General features: G+C 33.3%; 1 long non-coding RNA gene across 17 annotated transcripts; it reads right to left on the reverse strand.

The window, feature by feature from the left end:
• Window positions 1-9,078: 9,078 nt before the first annotated feature.
• Window positions 9,079-15,755, reverse strand: LOC103909466 (uncharacterized). 17 transcript variants are annotated; one of them, XR_012396349.1, is made up of 11 exons: window positions 15,672-15,755; window positions 15,169-15,259; window positions 14,455-14,504; window positions 13,737-14,034; window positions 13,370-13,500; window positions 13,197-13,237; window positions 12,976-13,067; window positions 12,749-12,879; window positions 11,469-11,540; window positions 10,922-11,009; window positions 9,079-9,560 (listed from the first exon to the last, which is right to left on the reverse strand). It is a non-coding gene; the product is annotated as an uncharacterized lncRNA (long non-coding RNA). The 17 variants fall into 17 exon arrangements; XR_012396356.1 differs by having other exon boundaries at window positions 9,363-9,560; window positions 13,737-13,843; XR_012396352.1 differs by having other exon boundaries at window positions 9,363-9,560; window positions 11,374-11,540; window positions 13,197-13,240; window positions 13,737-13,843.
• Between the last annotated feature and the right edge of the window lie 7,984 nt (window positions 15,756-23,739).

The raw sequence follows: 23,739 nt of genomic DNA on the forward strand, positions 1-23,739 counted from the left end.
GACCTTAGAATAACACTCTGCTGGTTTCTATTATCTCTTATTGTTTCTGTTAACCTGTGTTCTGACCTGCCAGTTGCTGGACAAAATCCCCTGCTGAAGCCGGACACTGTCATATGCTTATGGGTTCACTTTCATGCCAAGCTCTGGGTCTATTAAACCTCTTTATTTTGTGCTGTGCTTCAGTTTTGTTTTTGCTTTTTTTTCCAGTCACCTTTAATTTGCATTAGTACATACATACAAATCACATTACTGCAATTGTATCTCTATATGCAGTATTGTATAATCATATTGAGTTTTAGATTAATGAAATGCAAGTCTATTTTATTACACTTGAATTGGGCCTTTATACAATACCCTTAAGAAGCTTGGGGTAAGTAATATTAATTCATCTTTAGATTTATTGTCAAACTTTAAGTTGACCGAAAGGTATGCAAAAAAAAAAAAAAAAAAAAAAAAAAGTTATGACAGAAATAAACTACAGATAAATTAATCATTTTTACAGGTAAGTAAATGAAACAAATAAATAAAATCCAGGTAAAAAAAATTTATTAATTAATTTAATTAATTAATTAATTTCAGGTACATAAATAAAATATATAAATTCCAGGTAAATAAAGAAAAAACAAATAAATACAAATAATTAATTAATTAATTCCATGTAAATAAATATAAAAACAAGTTTCAGGTAAATAAATAACATACATAAATTCCTGGTAAATAAAAAAAATAATAATAAATAAAAAAAACCAATAAATACAATAAATAAATACAAATTTCAGGTATATAAATAAATAAATAAATAAATAAATAAATACATTTCAGGTAAATAAATAAATAAATAAATAAATAAATAAATAAATAAATAAATACAATTCCAGGTAAATAACTAACTAACTAGATGAATAAATAAACAAACGAACAAACAAATAAAATAAATAAATCAATCAATAAATAAATAACAGATAAATTAATAAATAAAGTATAGACAAATAAATAAATTACAGATAAATAAATAAATAAATAAATAAATAAATAAATAAATAAATAAATAAATAAATAACCGATACATAAATGAATAAAAAAAATTAAAATTACAGATAAATAATTAAAGTACAGATAAATAAAAAATTATAAAAAATAGATAGATAAATAACAGAAAAATAAATGACAGATAAATGAATAAATAAACAAAAACTTACAAATAAATAAATAAATAAACATAATAAATAAATAAACAGATAAATAAATAAAAGATAAATGAATGAATGAATGAATTAACTAATTAATCTGTTATTTATTTAAATTAATTTATTAATATTAATTATTAATTATTAATTATTTATATTAATTAATAAATTAATTATTAATCACAGAAAAACAAATAAATAAATAAATAAATAAACAAACAGGTAAACAAACAAACTTACAAATAAATAAATAAATAAATAAATAATATTGCTAGGCTTTATTCAAAGGTTTGTGGTTGGTTTTAATATAGAAAATTTTATTTATTTATCTTGATATTTTTTTCAGAACAATAAAATTAGTATTAGTACTATTTTTAAACTTTTTGATCAAATGAACCCATATGTATTATATAAATTCTTATTATTACTAACTGTCAATTTGATCTCATTGACACATAACATTTTGGGCTTTTCCAACAAGATTGTATTAAAATGCCTTAAAACCACCTGTAGGCCAAACTAAAATTTCCCCGCAGACCCTCTTAAAGACCAGACTTTTGTCTTTTGAATCAATTTACAAGAAAGACACACAACATATACAGAACAAAAGCAGCTCATAAAACAAAAGACAGACGCAAGCAGATGAGGAAATGGCTGACCGCTTGACCGTATATTACTCGCATTAAGAGCCACGGGCAAAACCTGCATTGACCTCCACAGCAGGACTCTTATCCACAACATCTGCTTCCAATATCCATCATCTTGTCCTTTCATTCACTCACTGGACATATGTGGACACAGGGGAGTCACTGTGGGCTCGGGACTGTTGCATAACAATTTGGTGTTTTAAAAGTCTCCTCCTTCAATTCACTCACATATTTTTGGTCTTTTCTAAACCACAACAATCTTCACAAACAAGATCACCATAGAGACATTCTAAATACTAAAAACTACCAAAAAATAATGTAAAAATTATACATTACTCACAATTTATGTGCATCTGTAAGTATCCAGTGGGACAATATCAGATATGTGCACTAAAAACAAAAACAAAAAACTAAATTCTATATACAGTTTAAGTAAGAGTTATTAGCCCCCATTGGATTTTTTTTTCTTTCTTTTTTAAATTTTTCCCAAATGATGTTTAACAGAGCAAGAAAATTTTCACAGTATGTCTGATAATATTTTTTCATCTAGACAAAGCCTTCTTTGTTTTATTTTGGCTAGAATAAAAGCAGTTTTAAATTTTTTATGAACCATTTTAAGGAAAAAATTATTAGCCCCTTTAAGCTATTTTTTTTCTCTCGATAGAACAAACCATCGTTATACAATAACTTGCTTAATTACCCTAACCTGCCTAGTTAACCTAACCTTTTTACACTTTAAATGTCACTTTAAGCTGTATAGAAGTGTCTATTAAATATCTAGTCAAATATTATTTACTGTCATCATGGCAAAGATTAAATAAATGAGTCATTAGAAATTAGTTATTAAAACTATTATTTTTAGAAATGTGTGGAAAAAATCTGCTCTCCGTTAAACAGAAATTGAGGGCAAAAATAAACAGGAGGGCGAATAATTCAAGGAGGCTAATAATTCTGACTTCAACTGTATGTATGTATGTATGTATATATATAATTTATGTTTAACTGAGAGATTTTTTTCAACACATTTCTAAACATAATAGTATTAATAACTAATTTCTATTAACTGATTTATTTTTATCTTTGCCATGATGACAGTAAAGGATATTTTACTAGATGCATGTAGCTAATGATTTGCATTTTATTAAACACCAAGCACCACTTTATCGGCCAATAAATCTAATCTCTAAAGCTTTATTAAAGAAAACATTACCTACATTTTGATCGGCCTGAAAAAATAAATGAATATATTTTAGGAATCAGTGGGTGTCAAAAGAAAACTGAATTTTCTCTAAAGGTAAAAAGTAATGGTCAGGTGACCAGATTTTGGAGGTCACTTTGCTGAAGTACTGCACTGAACATCTGTGTGACACTCACTCCTACAGAAGATCATGTTTCACCTCTAACCTTTGACTTATTGCATTGAGGTGAAAGGTCAAACACATAAGGAGAGGATTAGGAAGAGGCCATCTTCAAGGATCTTAGAAACAAAGTATTTGACTTTTTATTTAAAAAAAAAATAATAATAAAAAAGCTAAACAAAAATACAGAAAATTGTCCACTTATACAAACTACTGACCATACACACAAAAATATGTTTTTGCTGTTTGTTCAAACTGTTTATTTAAAATGAATTGAATCAACCCAATTCTTATTTCTTCAATATTTAGTTAAAAAAAAACAAAGAAAAATAATTGACTTTGAAAATAATTATTGTCATGTATCAAAAATATGCACAGTAAACTGACCTGGCTAAAGATCTCTCAGATACACATAAATGGAGAGTTAATCTTAAATTAAAGCAATGTTGTTGAAAAAATGATAAACCATATAAACAAAAATAACAGTAAGCAAAAGAAAGCAGATGAAAAACATACTGTTTGTCATAATGAAAGGATGATCACATGGTTAAGGCCAATTAGTAATCTGTTTAAAGCGAAAGCAACCAGTGCTGCTTACAAAAAGACATATTAGGAGACTGTGGGTGCATTAGAATATTTTTTTGTCTGATCTATATTAAATATAACTGATCACAGTTGCGTTCAAGGCATGGTTGCTTCATGCAAGAAAACAAGAGCATGCATGCGCATGCGTCACGCACATCAGTTGTTAGTGCGAGTGATCATCCTCTCATTCAGTATTCACCTGCTTTATATTGCTCGTGCAAACGCAATTATTTTTGTTAGTCGTGCTGTTTCTCGATTCTAAGATCACATTTGCAAGCATATTGGGTGCCTTATAGTCGAACCCGGTTTTTAAGAAAGCCACCATTTTAAAATTATTTTCAACCAGCCAAAGTGGCTAGTGGGAGTGACTGTCTAACCCGCCAAAAGGGGAAATCTACCCGCATTTGGTGGGTAGGCAGATGTTAATGTTAAACCCTGGTTATTTTCACAATTCATTATACCATAACAGTCAAAAAAAGGACAAATGAGCTCATGTATGGGACAAATTCTGGACCTTTGTCAGTGAAAGATGGGTCTTTCAAACTACCCAAACACCCCCTGGCTACAGGCCTGAAGGTCAACAAACATGTAAACAAAGAAGTTGCTGTTGTTTTGGGGAGATTTGCCATCTGGATTAAGTTGGGATTTACTTCAGAAGACCAACACCATTAGATGAGTCATTTATAAGTGGATGATACAACGTAACACATAGGTTGGTTATTACTTCGATAGTAAGATTGCCAGAATGAAGCCTGATAAAATCTTTCAGAAGCAGCCATAAAGCAGTTTGTTATCTTGATCTGTTTTTAATCATGATTCCAATGTTTGGAAACATAATTTAAGAGACCATTGTTGTTAATTTCACTGACGCTTTCAAATATCAAAAGTAATCGTAAGCTTGGCCAGCCGTTTTGGAGAATTTGATGTGTCCCCATTCAAAGAGACTGGAGCTTGCATGCCCAAGATGGCCGCCAAGTCAGATGACTTGCCTTAAGGGGACTTTTTGGTAGATCAGTAAGTCACTTTTATTAAGCTGACATAATAAATATACTAAGATGCTCAGGCATTTACTCTATGATTCCTATAAGCTCACCTGCTCACTCAGCACTGCTTAAATTGGCTCAGAAAAAGCTTTTACATCACATATCTCGCCCACACTGGAAAGAGAGCACACATTTACTCAGCTGAGATTCTCTGGATGGCAGCAAAGGAAATTCAAGAAGGAGAACTCGGGGTTACGCTAACACTCCAAATCCAGAAAGACTTTGAGACGTAGACACAAAATGAAAGAGAGGAGCTTTAATATCGTGACTCCTGTAGATGACAAGTGACAGCGATCAGAAATCTCACATTACTCCTGAACACTCAGTCCTGCCACAACTGAGCAGATGGAATCAGCATCTCCTGTATAGTAGCTCCTCCTGCTCAAGGATTTATGACAGGCTCAGAAAAAGAAAAAAAAAACACCTGGAGATTTTCTGGAGTTTTAATCATGTCGCTGGCATTGCTAAATGTACTCAACTGTTTAACGTTTCTTTTATTTAATGACATATCAAGAAGTACTTAGTGAGATGTTTAAAAGCAATTGAAGTTCACTGTGGTAATGTTCTGCCATTTAAAAAAAAAAAGCTGTACTGTTTAATCCTGTTACGTGATAAGCACAATTAAAATTGCACATTCATCGCATTGGATTGTACATACCCACTGTACATTCATTCATTCTGTTTTCGGATTAGTCCCTTTATAAATCTGGGGTTGCCACAGCAAAATGAACCGCCAACTTATCCAGCACATGTTTTACGCAGCGGATGCCATTCTAGCTACACCACATCACGGGGAAACCCACTGTACATATACATTTGTCATTATGTTCATATCCATCTGCATACCCTGATTATTAATAGCAACCTGCACATATATTCATCTATTATAAATCTCATAGTTAATACAACCTGTATATAATGTACACAGTACATCAATCAGTAAATACCACCAGTTTTTCTATATTTGCACTTTGTAACTTATACCTATATTCTGCACTTGCTTCTATTGCACTCCTGGGTAGACCTAAACTGTTCCTTGTACTTGTATATGTGTGATGACAAAGTTGAATCTAATCGAATCTAATGTGCTGTATGCATTAATAATTGCAACAATAATGCATCACAATACTTATTCAACAGGTCTAAACTGACATATAAATGCTGTATAGCCCACTATTACAATAGAAATGCAATTTTTAGCAAATAAAAAAAATAGTAAAGGAAATAATAAGTGTGTGTATATATATATATATGAGCAATATCACACGAGTAGCAGTGTCCCCAACAGTGCTGATATACAGCCATACGAGTGTGATATTGCGTTTATACAACAGTTTGACGGCATAATTGTGTATATAAAAACAAAATCAAACATGGAGAGTCTCAAAAACCCTTTTGTATGAGGAACTACTTTCTTCCGGATTTAAATAATAAGCTGACAGTTAAACAGCTGTTAAAACAGTTAAAAGCATCTTTTAAACTTTAGATCTGTAGTGTCTGCTTTTAGCTGGTTGTATGTGGGCGGAGTAATAAACAAAGGGTAAAGAGGCTGTAGGAATTCTGATATTGCAGCCAATCAGATTTGAGAACCAGACAGAACTGTTGTATAAATAAATAAATATATATATATATATATATATATATATATATATATATATATATATATATATATATATATATATATATATATATTATTATTATTATTATTATCTTCTTTACTTTTTTTTTTGCTAAAAATGTAATTTCTATTGTAATAGTGGGCTATATAGCATTTATATGTCAGTTTAGACCTATTGAATAAGTATTGTGATGCATTATTGTTGCAATTATTAATGCATATTAATATATATATATATATATATATATATATATATATATATATATATATATATATATATATATATGACACAGTGGTGTCATGGTTCGGTGTATTTTCGATACAGCAAAAAAGAAAAAAGTCTTATTATTAGTTAACAATAATAACTGTGCTGTTCTTACGCATTGCAGGCTTTGTTTACTGCAAGTTGACATGTCAACTGTTTTAAACCATTCCTCAGCGCTGCATTTGGCGTTTTTAGGTGCAAAGATGCCTAATGCGTGAATGCCTCCGAATTCCGCGCAAGTGGTGAACATTTTGCTTTGAAAATTGGTCGCACGACATCAATTTTATGCATCAACCCAGTACTAGCAAGAGTCTGTCATACCAATATGGTTTCAAAATGGATGCCATTGTATATAGAAAGCAGCACTATTTCTATTAAAGGATTATTTATGTAAGTTGTACGCTGTCAGCATGTGGAGGAGAGCACCCTGACTCACTCAGTACGAGTAAACAGTGTGTATGTGTGTGCGCGAGGGAAAGTCCAGTCATAATGCGAGGAGCAGCATCATGGAGAGCACGGTTTGTGAATGTGAGCTTGTCTCGTTGCAGTCTGTCTCCCTCTGAAAATTACAGGGTTCAGCAGTGTGAACACAAACACACAGACACACCGCAAGCCTGGCACACACACACATACAATATTGGGTCATTTTCCAGTCAAGTTAAACTCCGCCTATTTTCCTGGAACTTTTTAACACTAGAACTACCAGAATTCTGTAACTATCAGATATTATAGTACAGTCACGCCTACCAATCAAACTAGATTGTTTTGTTTACAGTCAGTGTTTCCATTGTTATTATGTGTCACTCCACACCCCAACCCAACTTCCCCACCCCATCTTGAAAGCAAAGATTAGTTTCTTTTGGTCTAAAGTGCCCGATTAAAACAGAAATCAGTCAAGATCCCTTACAGGTCTATACGCTGAAAAAAAATGTTGGGTTCCACACAAACAACTGGTGTTGAGACAACATGAAGGAATTAAGTTAACTTGTAAGTTTTTACAAATTTAAAATAATTAAGCATAAAACAATGAAGTTATCCTAAATAATTATTCCAAGCAGCACTGCAAAAGGTGCACATTATTGCATTACAATCAAAATCAGAAAGGTTTAAGGCTATTAACTTAGTTACTAATAACTTTAATTAACTAATAACTAATAGCTAACAGTGCAACATGCAATTATAGATATTCAATTCAATTTATCCCCAGACAGCACACATACGTTGGGCCGACGTCGTGCCGACTTTCAAAATTCCATCGGCGCGATGTCGCTCAGGGAGCGTTTGCTAATTGGCAAAATGTCGCCGCGACGTCGGCAAATGATCGGAAACGCTGTCCGGCCGATGTTAGGACGACGCAACCGGAAATGCCGGCCGCTCCGCGGAGGCGCTGTTCTCAGGCGTTTTGCTCCATACTTATGGACCACTAGCTGCAGCAGCTGCTTATTTATAATAAACACGACACACCACTCTCAATAACAGTTGAAGATTTATTAATATTTTTCACAAACATACAAATAGATTAACATACTTTTATCACACATAACCATGTTTTACTACGTTTAAAACAAAACCAACAAGTTGTACTATAACCATGGCTGAAATACTGTGCAATAAAGATTTTAAATACAAAGTCCATTGCAGCATTTACATTAAGACCATAGGAATATTTACAAGTACTTCAAAACATGTACACTAAGGGTGACTATAGTTTACTATGGTAAAAACACAAATCACTTGTGTAAGCACATGTTATAATGCTTATAATTTCTTAAATAGTGTTAAAGAAAATGCATGTTTCCAAGACTAAAATTTTAAAATACAAGATAATACCAGTCATGTGTTCAGTATCCAAAAGACTTTCTTCAGGGAGTTACAATAAAAAAAAAGAGTACACAAACACAAAATAAATACCAAGCAAACATTATTTACAGTAGTAAATAAAATCATACAAATTAAAATAATTGTCTGATAAAATTTTATTAAAGTCTGTAGTCAATTTTTTTTACATTTTTTTTTATAAATGGCATTCAACAATTTGCAATCTCCTCTGAACTAATAACACACCAATAATATAAAATAATACTTTCTCAGAGATAACCAGTTTTTTTTAAGCAAACTCTAATGCACGACACAAAACAGATTTTGTCATTCTATATATATATATATATATATATATATATATATATATATATATATATATATATATATATATATATATATATATAAAATCCCTTAATTTCTGTTTAACGGAAATATTTTTTAACACATTTCTAATCACAATAGTTTTAATAACTCATTTCTAATAACCGAGTAAATAATATTTGACTAGATATTTTCAAGACACTTCTATACAGCTTAAAGTGACATTTAAAGGCTTAATTAGGTTAATTAGCTTAACTAGACAGGTTAGGGTAATTAGGCAAGTTATTGTATATCGATGGTTTGTTCTGTAGACAGTCGAAAAAAATTGCTTAAAGGGGCTAATAATATTGACCTTAAAATGTTTTTTAAAAAATTCATAACTGTTTTTATTCTAGCCGAAATAAAAGAAATAAGACTTTCTCCAGAAGAAAACATAACATTTTCTTGCTCTGACCTATATTTATATAAATAAAACTGGTTGTAAATTGTGTACAATGTTCCAAGAAAACAGACAAAATTAAAAGAAATAACCTGTCATTTACTTTTATCTTGTGGAATGTTGCTTACACATAAAAGGGGATATATAGGTGGAATAAAAAGTGTGTCGCCATCCTCGAAATTGTTCTTGTATGTTGTCTTCATCTTTAGTCTTCACAAGTGAGGCTGGCCCAAACCGGGACTGCAGTAGCCAAATCTAATCCTTGTAGTGGGAACCCTTAAATAAAGCAAGAAACCAAAAGGAGAAAGATTAGCATTTGAGCAGTTCATATTACCACAAATATAAATTATTTGTTTCATGACATATAACTGGAGTATGTGTTATGCAAGTGACTAGCTAAAATGTGTAATTTAATTTATACTTAAAGAGTGTGTCTGAGCACTAATTTTCAGAAAAGCCATTTGAAATTTAAATTCCTTGTGAAATTATAATGAATGTTTTTTTTTGGTTTTTAGTATCATTGTGTTAGTATAAATGTGTATCTAAATATATGTCTAATCTTCAGATACCACATTACATGCAAATTAAACTAAGTTTCTTCAACTAAAATGTCACACTGTACACCACATTTAATATATCATAGCTAGGGCCAGGAGGAATCTGCGGATGTTTTTTGCTATTTCTGCTGAAAATTTTGGTGGAAGTCTGCGGATTTCTGCGGAATTATTTTGGGAGTATCATAACTAAAACCTTAATATATGAAATAAAAAATAATATATTTTAAAGTTTTATTTAATGTTTAAAATGCAAATCCAATTAGATTCACTTTATTTGGTAAATAAAGCAAGTTTTTCATGTAACATATCTAGTAAGACAGAAAATATTACTGTACAAACTGCATTGTACATAAATGATGAACATTTTCACATTAGTCAATAATATTACTGAAATTAATAAAAAAAACTGAATAAATATAGATTTACACACATTTACTCAAGTAAATAAACAGAATTAATGATAGGCTAAACATCTGTGGAGTTCTGCGAAAAATCCGGGTGGGCCTAATCATAGCTTTATTTCTGCTACAAAAAGGTTTTTCAGCAAACAACTTCTATTATATGTAGGCTATAGAGGAGGATATAAAAAGAAATGATATATTCAACTCTCTAATTAAATGCACCTTATGCAGCTAATCAGGTCTTTTAGGCTTATTTGAAAACTTAAATGACATGTTGACCACAGTTGAACAACGCTCAGTGAGAATACTTTTTTTCCACAAATTCTTTTTGTTCTAAAGAAACATGTCTGATTGCTAGCAATCATCAAAGAGCAAACTTTTTTTTCAAATAAATACTATGCTTTTAAAAAAAACTTTTCATACATCAAGAATACTAAAAATATGTTTATTTAAAATGTTTTATATATAAAAAAAAAACAGCTTGGGGAGAGAATCAGTACATTGGAATACTATTTTTTCAGAAGGATCATGTGACACTATTAATTATATACATTGTATTAAATTCACAGTATTACTGCTTGACTGTATTAATTAAATAAAGCTGACACTATCAGAAGAGAATTTACCATACCAACCTAAAAGCTATGAAACAGTAGTGTATGTTTAAGATGTTACTTACTAGTCCTATTGTACTTTGGAGAGGTTGTCTGACAGGAGGATCCCTTCAACTCAGCAGAATTCTCAGCAGACCATCAGCGTACACCAATCTAAGAATAAAATAAGCAATTTGTTAAAAACCAAAAATATATATTTTATATTTCCAGGTTTATAGGAAAGAAGAAAGCTAAAGCAGATTTAAAATGTAGAAAAAATAAAACCTATTGACAATTTAATGGCACAACATACCCTAAACTAAGCACGCTCAAATGGTTAATTTTAACTGTTAAGGATTCATTCATTCATTGTCTTTTGGGCTTAGTCCCTTTATTAATCTGGGGTCACCACAGCGGAATGAAAGGCCAACTTAGCCAGCCTATGTTTTACGCAGTGGATGCCCTTCCAGCTGTAACCAATACACACTCATTCACACACACTTATACACTATGGTCAATTTTAGCATACCCAATTCACCTATGTCTTTGGACTTGGGAAAACCGGAGCACCCGGAGGAAACCCATGCCAACACGGGGAGAGCATGCAAACTTCACACAGAAACGCCAACTGACCCAGCCGAAGCTTGAAGCAGCATCCTTCTTGCTGTGAGGCAAACGTGCTACCCTCTGCGCCACCATGCTGCCCTGTTAAGGAATCAGATTAATATAAATGAATTGACATGTTTATTTAGTGTCTGACACATTAAATATTGCATTTTTAAATATTGTTTCATTTTAAGATTTATTTCAGAATTAACTATAGAACCGGATATATCGTCACATTTTCATGCACAGCAGCATTTCCAAGAACATAGAAAAACAGAATATAGGCCAACTAAAAAAAATAAATAAAAAAATTCTGAGGGTATAATCTTGGATAAAAATATCACAGTTTCACAGTATTGTGATTACTGCTCTGAAATGTGTTTTTTTTATCTCTGTGTAAAAAACAGCTACTTTTTCCCCATTGAACACAATATGTTTTGTTTTAAGAAACATTTAAAATATTTTGTAACAGTAAACATGCCAGGCTAAATAATAATTTAATAAAATAGTACTATCTTCATTAGACTCAAAAACACTGATTTCTTGTGAAGGCATAATAAGCTATTTGTTTTTCAGATGTTTGCTGAATCGTGAGCTGACCAGTAGCTTTTGATGTGGAGGGTCTTTTGCTGCTGTAAATAATGTTGGACTATTTTTTTAAGTCTTTGATAACGCGCTAAAAACCATATACAATGCATCCGGAAAGTATTGATACTTTACTTTTTCCACATTTTTAATGTTTCAGTCTTATTTCAAAATGGATTTAATTCATTAATTTCCTCAAAATTCTACACACAATCCCCATAATGTGTGTTGACCCGATTTTAGTTAATCATTTACAAGTCAATATTGCCAATATGGATTGTAATTTAAAAAAAAAATAACATGTAAAATTGCAGTGTTAAATGCAATGCCATCAAACATTTTAGACGCACCAGTGCAAAAAGCTAGTCTAGAGCACTTGGAATGCTGGTGTAGTTCTAGTTAAATTCAGTTCAGTTAAAGCTGTATATGCAACAGGTCTCAAGTAGAGGATATAGTATTTAACTAATCTTAACAACTAAACATTTACGAATCTGTATTAGCCAGCTCATGTACTACAATGTAACATAGTGTATTTTGCCACCTTGATACTTAAGCTTTCTTTAAAATATTTTGTGTTCAACCGATTAATTAATTCTTTCATTTAATTTTTTCTGTGCAATAGTATAGCTTACACTGGTGTATTTGTATGGACCCCCCAAAATAGCGGAGGCCACTTTCTGGCCACCCAAGTATAAACTTCTAGCCTAGCCATTGTGAACTACCTGTCTGTCCTGCTCCAGAACTCTTTGTCGGCTGCTTGTATGTCTGGATACAGCTGCACAAGTCTTTTAACACTGACAAATACAGCCTCTGCACATCCTCACAACCAGGAGAACAGAATGATCAGGAGGACCTGAAAAATATAACCAACTGAAATCAGTTGAAATGTATTTTGTCTTGTAATGATGGCACAAAAATAAATTATTTTTCACAAAGGATGTGCTGTTACCTATGAAACATTCTATAATGAATGATCTTTTTGATCCTGTTTCCTTGATGTCATTCACTCAGAGATGGTTTGGACATTTGATTGTATCTAAACTGTAATGAATTTAAGTTACACAAACATTGATAGCAGGACCATTGATCTTGTAACTTATACAAATTGTTAAGTATTGAACAAGTCTGCAACCAAACTAGTCAAGTTAATAATACTAATCTCAACTCAACTATGATTAGTTGTCTTGTTTCTGCTGCCCAGACGGTCACACCTGCTTATAAAAAAAGGAAAAAGTATGGTATTTTTACAACAATGAAACTGCAAACAACTTAACTATAAGGGAGTAAACAGTGAGCATCTTTTATTATAAGCAATTTACTGAATACTTTGTCACTGGTATTACCTAAAAACCAAACGTCCCAAGTTTGGCTCATAGCTGTCCACACATCTGCCCAGTAGCTTGTGGTAATACTGAAGACACTGATCAGCTGGTCCAACTGAGTTTGGAGTTGAACTGCAATCAGGCATCCAATACTGCAAAGAAAGAGAAACTCACTTTGGGTTAACAAATAATGTAATCCCACACATTTCAAGTAATTGTGCAGTTAATTCTCTTAAAATGAATGAATGAATTCTCTTATTGAATTTTCTGAGAGCTTATGAATATATTTTGTCTTCCCAAAATAGCATGTACTGAAACACAAAATTATATAAATATAATTTGATAAGAGCGTGACATGGTGGCACAATAGGTAGTGCTGTCGCCTTACAGCAAGGATGCTGACTCGAGCCGCAGCTGGATCAGCAGGCATTTCTGTGTGTAGTTTGCAAATTCTCTCTGCGTTTGGTGGGTTTTCTCTGGGTGCTCCGGTTTTGCCTACAAGTCCAAAGACATGGGGTACAGGTGAATTGGGTAGGCTAAATTGTCTGTAGTGTATGAGTGAGAACAAGCGTATATGGTTGTTTCCCAGTGATGGCTTGCAGCTGGAAGGGCATCCACTGCGTAAAACATATGCTGGATAAGTTGACAGTTCATTCCGCTGTGGTTACCCCAGATTAATAAAGGGACTAAGCAGAAAAGAAAAATGAATGGAAAAAGAAGAATGAATGAATGAATGAATGAATGAATGAATGAATTTAATAAGAGTTAAACTGATCTGTTAACATGTCTGTCAGGAGCTGATCTACCTGTTGTCAAACTGATGAAAATGTTTTCTCAATTTACTTTAACATTTTTGTGTTTGTTTATGTTTTTATAACTTGCAGCCATTGTTAAATTTAAAAGTATTTTAAACATGCATGGACATCTAAATGCATATAGGGCACATATCTCAAAACATTATGAAATATTTCCAGATAAATCAATTTTGAATTAAAATGTATATTAATCTCCAGACTTGCATCTCCCTGATCTTTTTAAAAGAACGGCCATTCGTTTGCTCATCACTGTTTGACAAGTGTCTGGCAGTCAGTCAAAAATATACTTACATATAAAGATGTTCATCAGCAACACGGCACTTAGGTTAAACTTAGACCTCCTTTTCAGTTGATGTGGAAAACAAAAGCAAAAGAAAGAAAAAACAAAACGACTGAATACAAGTTGCATATCATGCCTGTACAAATCAAAAATTATTCATTTAGGGCTTAAATTGACTTAAGGATGAGTTAAGGTGTAAGGGATGGGTGAACAGTGTAAATATACATGTAATTCATAGCTATGATGTAAAGCTGAATTTTCAGCATCATTACTCAAGTCTTCAGTGTCACTTGATCTTTCAGAAATCTTTTTTTAAGATGTTGATTTAGTGCTTGAGGTTGAACTAATATAATGGTGATTATCAAATGGTGCTGATTTGCTGCTCAAGAAACATTTCGGATTGCTATCAATGCTAAAAACAGATGTGATGACAAATAATTTAGTGTAAACTTTTTTCTAAGATTTAATAAATCAATTAATCATAAAAAATTAAACAAAATGAAAATCACAAATATTACTTCATTAGCAGCAAATCTATATATTTACTAAGTTCTGAAGAATCATGTGATGTGAAATTTAATACCACTAACATGTTTCAATGTCAAAACTTTCTTAAAACAACTGCAATAAAGACAAGTAACAGATGCATAATATATAGACATGTAACATGTGCATAATGATGTGCAATGGAAATTCATATGAATTAATCCTATGCTTAAAGTTACCTGTCTTTCCTGTATCTCTGTGATCAGCTCCCTTCAGAAATTTAGGAATCTTGAGTTATATTTTCTGTAGCAGGAGGTTATTCTCTCACTCCTGAAACCACAGAACACTTTTTTACTTAACATTTAGTTTAAGATACCATGAAATATCAAAACACGATTGAACTTTTGATTCACGGTCCTTTACAGTAACGTTACAATGCGTATTTTAGACTACATATGGAGTGCATTCAATAAAACATTGACAAAACCTCTCATCTACACATAAAGAATAAATAAAAGCCAAAACTTTAACAAACAAGTTTAACAAGAGCTAACATTAAGTAAGTTAACGTAATATTACCCCGACGCTAACGTTACCAGTGCTAATATGCTAACGGACTTTTACGAAGACTTACCACTCTTATATAACATAATATTCAACTGAATATTCATCAATTGCCAATAATAAATGTGTGAGGAACAGTTTTATTTAGTAATTGCTTTGTTTTATGGACTAAACTTACCTGAAAACAGTCAAAACGGCAGCTTGAGAGAAGTCGTGTTGTATCTTTCTGGTGGCGTCGTGTCGTGTTGTAGCTTCGTTTCCCATAGCAACATCCTCTCCGCTCCAGTGTTGGAAGCAAGACGCGCGCGCGCACATTAAAGTCTTGCAGTATTACATTTATAAACATGATCACTCCATAGACAATTTAAATAATAACCTTGTATTTTATATCTTGAATTTAAAATGTATTTAGCAGTTTTATATACGCTATTATCTTTAAGACGAGCTTTATAGCCTACTAAACTGTTACAAAACAAACACTTTATTTGTGCATTCACTGTCAAAAATAAATAACCAATAAATATAAATGCAAGTATATATAAAACAAAGATGTCACTCTGTAAAAAGGTGTTTATTTTAATTAAACAGCCGAAATGCAGAACGTACTTGATTTTTACACTGGGAAAAATGTATTAGAAAAAGCCACAATAAAAAAAAGCAAACAGCAGTTAAAACCAGAAAAAAACAACGTTTTCATTATTAAAGCATAACAATAAAACTTTTTATATTTTAATGAATTGAAATCATGTATTGTAGGCATTTTGGTCAGTTTTACTGCATTAATGTAGGCTATTTAAAGCTGGACCGACCGACGCAGTTCACATGATGCATGTCGCGTTTGTCTAATTTATTATGCACGCAAAAACTTACTTGTAAACCAAATATGTTGCCGGATTCTTTCATGGGCATGAGAGATCAAGTGCTTATGAAGTGCTTCGTCGGCCTCTGGTCGTTAACCGACGCAGAGCCGACGTTTGTTGAGCTGGAACAATAGAACACACGACCGAACGATCATGCGTATGTTTGGCCGACCATATACCGATGTTAGAATTAAAGGGGCCGACGTGTTGACCTTCGGCCGACGTCGGCCCAACGTATGTGTGCTGTCTGGGTCGTTATTTCTATAGCGCTTTTACAATGTAGATTGTGTCAAAGCAGCTTCACAAAGAAGATTATAGTGAATTGAAATAGTCTAGTTCAGTTTTCAGAGTTTAAGTTCAGTTCAGTTTAGATTAGTTCAGTTCGGTTCAATTTGTTTTAATATTCACTGCTGGGAGCTCAAACAATAAAGAGTTATCCATTGATGGGCAGTTCTACAAGTCCCGAACTATGCAAGCCAGTGACAACAGCGGAAAGGAAAAAAACCAACAAACTTCACCAATGGGCGAAAGTAATGGAAAAATAAACCTAGAGAGAAACCTGGCTCAGTTAAATCAGTGGCTCAGATATAATACAGCTCGATGTTCTTTATGATTTTTGTTGAACAACAGCTAAGGAACTTTGGCTTAGTCTCTTTTTTTTCTTTTATACCTTTTGTATTGAAGTATACACAAAAATATTAATCAGTTTTTACAGTAAAAAAAATATCTTCTGTAAAAAAATCTCTTCAAACACTGGAGTAATTACGTAAAATAAAAATTCAGCTTTGCATCACAGTTTATTCAACGGCTATTTCAAATAGTAAAGTTATTTAATACATTTCTTCTATTTCTAATCAAACAAATGCAGCCATAATGAGAAAGACACTTCTTTGGTGAATTGGATCCTCCATTCAGGCTAAAAATGTGAGTTACGGCTGTAGTAACAGTGAAAGCAGCATTTAACCACTTCCGTTAAGACTATAATTACTGACCACCCAACTGGCTCATTCAGTCAGTGAGTAAAGGGAAAACAATGAGAAAATATGCATACAGCGAGGATGGAAATGAGAGGAGGATGAAAGGAAGAATGAAAGTGAGAGGTGTGACTGAGTGATAGTGAAAGTGGTCTTGGTTGTCCATGTGGGTTTTAGACAGTACACTTCATTCTTCCATGGCTGTATGTCAAACGCCCATAGACTCTGACCCAACTGGTCTCCTGCCTACATAAACAGCATCTGAACTCATATGGAATTTACAAATGGCATGTATAAATAAAAACTTCATGTATAAATAAATATTTCAAAACTAATGAGGCATTTAGGGGATCATTTAGATCATTTAGGGGATGCCATTTAAGGGTTTAAACATTATTAGGTTGACTAGGTAAATAGGAAGGTTGGAAAACAGGGGTTTGTCCTATAGTCAGTCAAAATAATAATAATAATAATAATAATCATAATAATAGGGGTGACACGGCGGGTAAGAGGTTAGCACTGTCGCCTCACAGCAAGAAAGCCACTGGTTCGAGTCTTGGCTGGGTCATTTGGTATTTCTGAGTTTGCATGTTTCCAGGTGCTTCGGTTTCCTCCACAGTCCAAAGATGTGCAATAGGTGAATTAAATAAATTCAATTGTATGTTTAAAACTGTAGTGTATGTGTGTGTGGATGTTTCCTAGTTCTGAGTTGCAGCTGGAAGGGCATCCTCCATGTAAAACATGTGGGATAAGTTAGTGGCTCCTTTCGCTGTGGCGACCCCTGATGAATAAAGGGATTAAGCCAAAGGAACATGAATATTGACATTGATATTGGTATTGTTAAACTTCTTTTATTCCCGCTAGGCTAAAATAAATAAGGGTGCTTTCACACCTAGACTTTAGTTTCGGAACATGTCTCTTTGCACAGAATACGTTTGGCATTTGTGAAACCACTAATCGCGCTCAGATCCAAGCCAAAACAATCGCTCAGATAACTTGAATGAGGTTGCCTCGCCTTGAGTTAAACGAACTCTGGAGCGGATGGATTGTAGTGAGAAAGCGATATGATCCGAGCCCGTTTATAGCACAATGTTTTATGGATATGTATTAGGCATACTGCTATATGAAGAGAATTATTAGTAGGGCAGCAGGTCATTCAACAGACATCCCAAGTCTCCCGGAAGTTTCAGGGGTCTCCCGTAAATGCGCAGAGACTCTAGGATGCCCGCAAAGGAGTGAAAATCCCTCGGAAATCAAGCATCTCCCTCCTGGTCCTCAAATACGTCACGCACCCTTCTCACCCCTTCCCACCGCATCCTTCCTCGCTCTTCAGACATGTCGCGCGCACCCTGTCAAACACCACCAAACCACCACCATCCTTGACAGCTGAGCGGGACTCTGCAAAATAAACTGTGAAACTCTGACCAATGTGAGGAGAGTTTACTCACACGTGACTTGTTTTAGCTCTTTTTGTCCGTTTAGAAACTTTGCAGTGTGAAAGCGAACTGCACCAAGAGCAAAGAGCAGCAATGTAACAATTTTAATCCCTGTTTTGGAACAACTGAATTGATTCACAGGTGTGAAAGCACCCTAAGAGTATATAAATATAAATATATATTACAGGAAATATTGTGAAAATGTTCTTGCTCCATTAAACAACACTGTGCTAATGGCCAATGAGTTTGCTTACTCCTGCTTACTTGTTTTCTGATATTTGGAATCCATAGATATATACACTAGATATCGCATACGGACACTAAGCATGCATCAATAGCGCCGCCACATTTGTACAGCGCTCCAGATTTATTCACGAACTAATCGTTCCCTCCGTCAGTATGAGAAGTAAAAGTAAGAGAGGAGATGTGTTTTAACATTATTAAAAACAATAATAATAAAAAAATTGCATACCAACCTCCGGGAAAACTCACAATCATAGATATATGTGTATATCTCTGGCTCTGGATGGCCACCGTCATCCACTGCAGCTTAGTCCCGCTTTCATTTCAAAGGAGTGCTACCCTTTACTAAAATGGCGGCTTTATTGATGCGTTCCTTTTAATAGACAACAACAGGGTAGGCGACATCAAATGTATATATTTTAGTTTGGACCCTATTGACATATTTTGCACTTAATAACATTTTTCTTTAAAATATGGTTAAAATATACACTTTGAATGTGCTTTAAGGACAGAGTGAATGTTTTGGAGTGGCCATCACAAAGTCCTGATTTCAATCCTATAGAAAATGTGTGTGCAAAGTTGAAAAGCTTGTGCGAGCAAGACAAGTAACACTAATTCTGTTTGGAAGAATGGGCTAAAATTCCTTTAAACTATTGTGAAAAAAGCTTGTGGAAGGACACACAAAACATTTGACCAAAGTTATACCGTTTAAAAGCCAAGCTAAAAAAAAATAGCAAGGAAATGTATGTAAACTTTTGACTGTCTGAAAATTATTAAAGAATCTCCAAAAAAAAAAAAAAAAACATCTCTCATTTTCAGCCATTTAGGAAATGTAAACCATTTTGGTAATCCTGATGGACCTAAAATAGTAAACATTCAGTATGATTTACCATCAGACTTTTTTTTTTTTAATGGTTATGTTCCTTTCTTTAGAGTGTATGTAAACTTCTGGTTACAACTTTATAAAAAAACACACAAAACCACACTTGTGCATCTGTACACCTGCAATGCAGAGAAAATGCTTTCAGTATTTTTACACTATTGTGGTGACACAAATGTCTAAAACTGACATTTATAATCGATGTACTTTTGGCACGGTATGAAAGCACGTGTGAGTTTCACATCTCTACAGGAATCTGCTGCAAAACCTCATTCAGCACGAAGGCCTGCCGTTCACTCACACGCTACATTCTCAGACATGACCTCAACTACAAAGCCACAGCTAACATGACATGCGAAAGCGCACGAACACCTGGAAAGCTGAGGGGCCAGTAGGTGGGAGTGGGGAGGCTTTAAAATTACTTTTTGCGTGTGTAAAAGTGTGAAAAACATGAGTGGAATATTGATTTGGCGGACAAAGTTTCTATCTACAAAAATATCAATGCAGTCACACATTTTAGTTTCGATCACAGTCACAAAAGTCAGTATGAAAGGTGATCTGTACATGTGAACAGTGGCAGAATTGAGCAAATTTGAGCAAACTGCTGGGAAATAAGCCAGATTTCAACAGGAAAGCTATTTTATTGCACTTATTTAAATGCAAGCTTGTATATTAAACCCCTGTGTTAAAATAATACAACATTTGCTATTGAAATCTGCATCCAGATCACCCAACCACAGTGGTAAATGGTGAAATCTCATTTAGGAGTCTAGCTTTCTTCCCAGTTTGGCTTTAGAGCAACGCTTCTGGCATTTAATTTGAATGTACCTCAGCAGGAACCATTTTAAGGATCTAGAGAACGCTGCTCACACTTGTTAAACTGTAATATGGTGCTTTTAAAACCCTGAATCAGCTAAATTGTTCAATTGTGTCCAATTATGGTAGGAGCACAGTGCAGCTAACACAAGGAGACTCTGAATGGTGTTACTCAATTTGAAGTAATTATTCATAAGTATTATAAAAATGAATGTATCTTTATGTGCAGTAATTAATTGCAATTAAAAAAAACAAATGAAGGTCATTCGATAATGTCATTGAAAGAAATGCATCTACTTTAGAAGTCCACAAGTTAGTAGTCTGCTAGAAGGTTACAATTCACACAGGTTTAAAGTATTAGTTCACCTGAAAATTGTAATTTTGTTATTAATTGCTCATGTTAAGCTCATATCCCAAACCCATAAGACTTTTGTTTAACTTATTAGCACACATGTTTAACTTGTAGCACAACTTAAGATTTTTAGATTTAATTCGAGAGCTCTCTAAGCTTGGGGTTCTGAAATTTTTAAAGTCCAGAAAAGGAAACATTGTCCAAACAATCCATGTGACTTCAGTGGTTCAGCTGTTATCATACGAAGCTCCAAGAACACTTTTGTGCACCAAAAAAAAATGCTGTAAACATGACTTTGTCTAACCATATCTTTCCTTTTTGGGCAGGTAAGGGTATTATTGATGTACCTCCATTAGAGTCAGCAGTGTAACATGCAAGCATCTGATTTTCTGTAGTAAATATACATTGGTAAATAATTTAGAAAGGGATGGTATTAAATGAGTAGCCATGGACTGCATAAGTAGATATTTAAAAATAAGCAACAGTTCATGGAAATTGGCAACTATAAATTGCCATATCTAAATGTAAATTGTGGCTTACCACAAGGATCAGTTTTAGGTCCAATATTATTTATAATTTACATTAGTGAGATGTGTAAGATATCAGAGTTGTTTAAGTTTATTTTATTTGCAGATGAAACAAGTGTCTTTTGTTCTGGGGATAATTTACCAAAACTTATGGAGGTGATTAACACAGAAACTATTGTGGTTTGACGTAAACAAATTGTCATTAAATGTAATTAAAACAACGGTTGTATTATTTGGGAAATTAAATAGTAGTTATAATATAGATTTGCATATTGATAATGAAGTTATAAAAAGATATATATATATATATATATATATATATATATATATATATATATATATATATATATATATATATATATATATATATATGTATGTATATGTATATATATATATATATATATATATATATATATATATATATATATATATATATATATATATATATATATATATATATATATATATATATGCAATTATGTTGAAATGTATTTTTTTAAAATAAATAAATCAAATCAAATCAAAAATCAAACACACACCCTGGTCCAGCCTTATAGTCATTGGCAAAGTCTTTTTTTTTTTTTTTTTTTTACTATTTTTTGGAATATATAAAACATGGAGCTTCACATTGTTAAAGTGGAACCACTGAAGTCATGCTAAATGTTTTGACAATGTTTTGTTTTTTTATTGAGGCTTTCAACATCTTAAGTTGTTGCTGTTTATGGAAGAGGAGGGAGCTCTCGGATTTCATGTGAAATATCTTCATCTCAGGAGATTGAAATGACATGACGGTGATTAATAACAGAATTTTCATGTTTGAGCGAACATTCTTTAATAAAACTGGACAACAAAACAGGGTGAAATAGTATTATGATGTGATGAGTCTCAAATTTTGCTTTGATATTCAAATGGTCAATCATTCAAATGGTCAGTCAGAAGGGTCAAAACTTCTCACAAACATCCAACCTGCCTTTACCCAATATTTTAGGCTCACTGTAAATTCAAGAGTTCACACTTAGCTGATGATTGGTAATAAGCTAGTTTGGCATGCTGTCCCGGGAGAGAGGCCCGAGCTCAAAAGATCCTCGAGCCCGGAGCTCCCTTCCGTTGCAGGGCGAGAGGGGAGTTTGACTCGGGTAGATCTCGAGAACGCCCCCCCCTCCTGCTGCGTAAGGATTGCTAAGGTGATGTGTTGCTGACAGAATTGAATTGGTGCTAATTTGGTTTAGTCAATTTACTTAGTCTCATGTTTTTGGGAGTGTGGGAGGACCCGGGGAAAACCCACGCAAGCACAAGGAGAACATGAACTCCACACGAAAATGCTGACCGGTTGGGTGGATACCCGAGCCAGAGGCATTTTTTGCTGTGAGGCCGCAGTGCTAGCCACTGGGCCGCCGTGCTGCCCTGTAGAAAAGAGGAGGAGAAGGGGTGGAAGGGGGGATTCTTCAAAACGAAGATGACTAAAGGTAAGATGTTTGGTTATTTATACTGGGTTAGGAATAGCCTGATTGGTGGTTCGTACATTAGCTTGACTCGGGGCCAGCCGTGTCAATCATAAGCACGTGATCCTCTCGAAATTAGTTTATAAATAAACTTCAAAAAAAAAAAAAAACACGTTTTTTTTTTTTTTCCGGCAGGTAGGGTCCTTATATTTTAAATTTCTGGTAAGTTTCTGTAATTCATCCTCTGTTATTTTACAGTGTATGTCCGATATTTAACAGTCCTTTTTTTACGGGTTTTTTTCTGACACTTCTGCTGCCAGAAATTACCCATGAAATTATGTGTTTTTTTTACAGTGCTGCTGTTGGAATGGATAACACTTTTGACCATTTTGTACCAATTGACCATTGCTTTTACTCCACAGCCTAGCCAAGTATTGCTGCTGATCATGTCCATTCTTTTATAAGATCAGTGTACTCATCTTGTCATTCAAGTTAACTCAGTTAATCTCAAACACGAACAGTGGTCTGAACATGGTAGTAAGTTCACTAAACTCAAATTTCCTCCAGTGTCTGTAAATGTCAATCCAAAAGATCACCCTTGGGATCTGTAAATGAGTGAATAAAATCATGGATGTAAAGCCTAAAAAAAATCTGCAGCAAATAATTGATGGTTTAATAAACATGTATATCAATACAATATCAATGCCATTGAGCTG

The sequence above is a fragment of the Danio rerio genome, chromosome 20 (assembly GCF_049306965.1).
Source record: "Danio rerio strain Tuebingen ecotype United States chromosome 20, GRCz12tu, whole genome shotgun sequence".
Classification (NCBI taxonomy): Eukaryota; Metazoa; Chordata; class Actinopteri; order Cypriniformes; family Danionidae; genus Danio; species Danio rerio.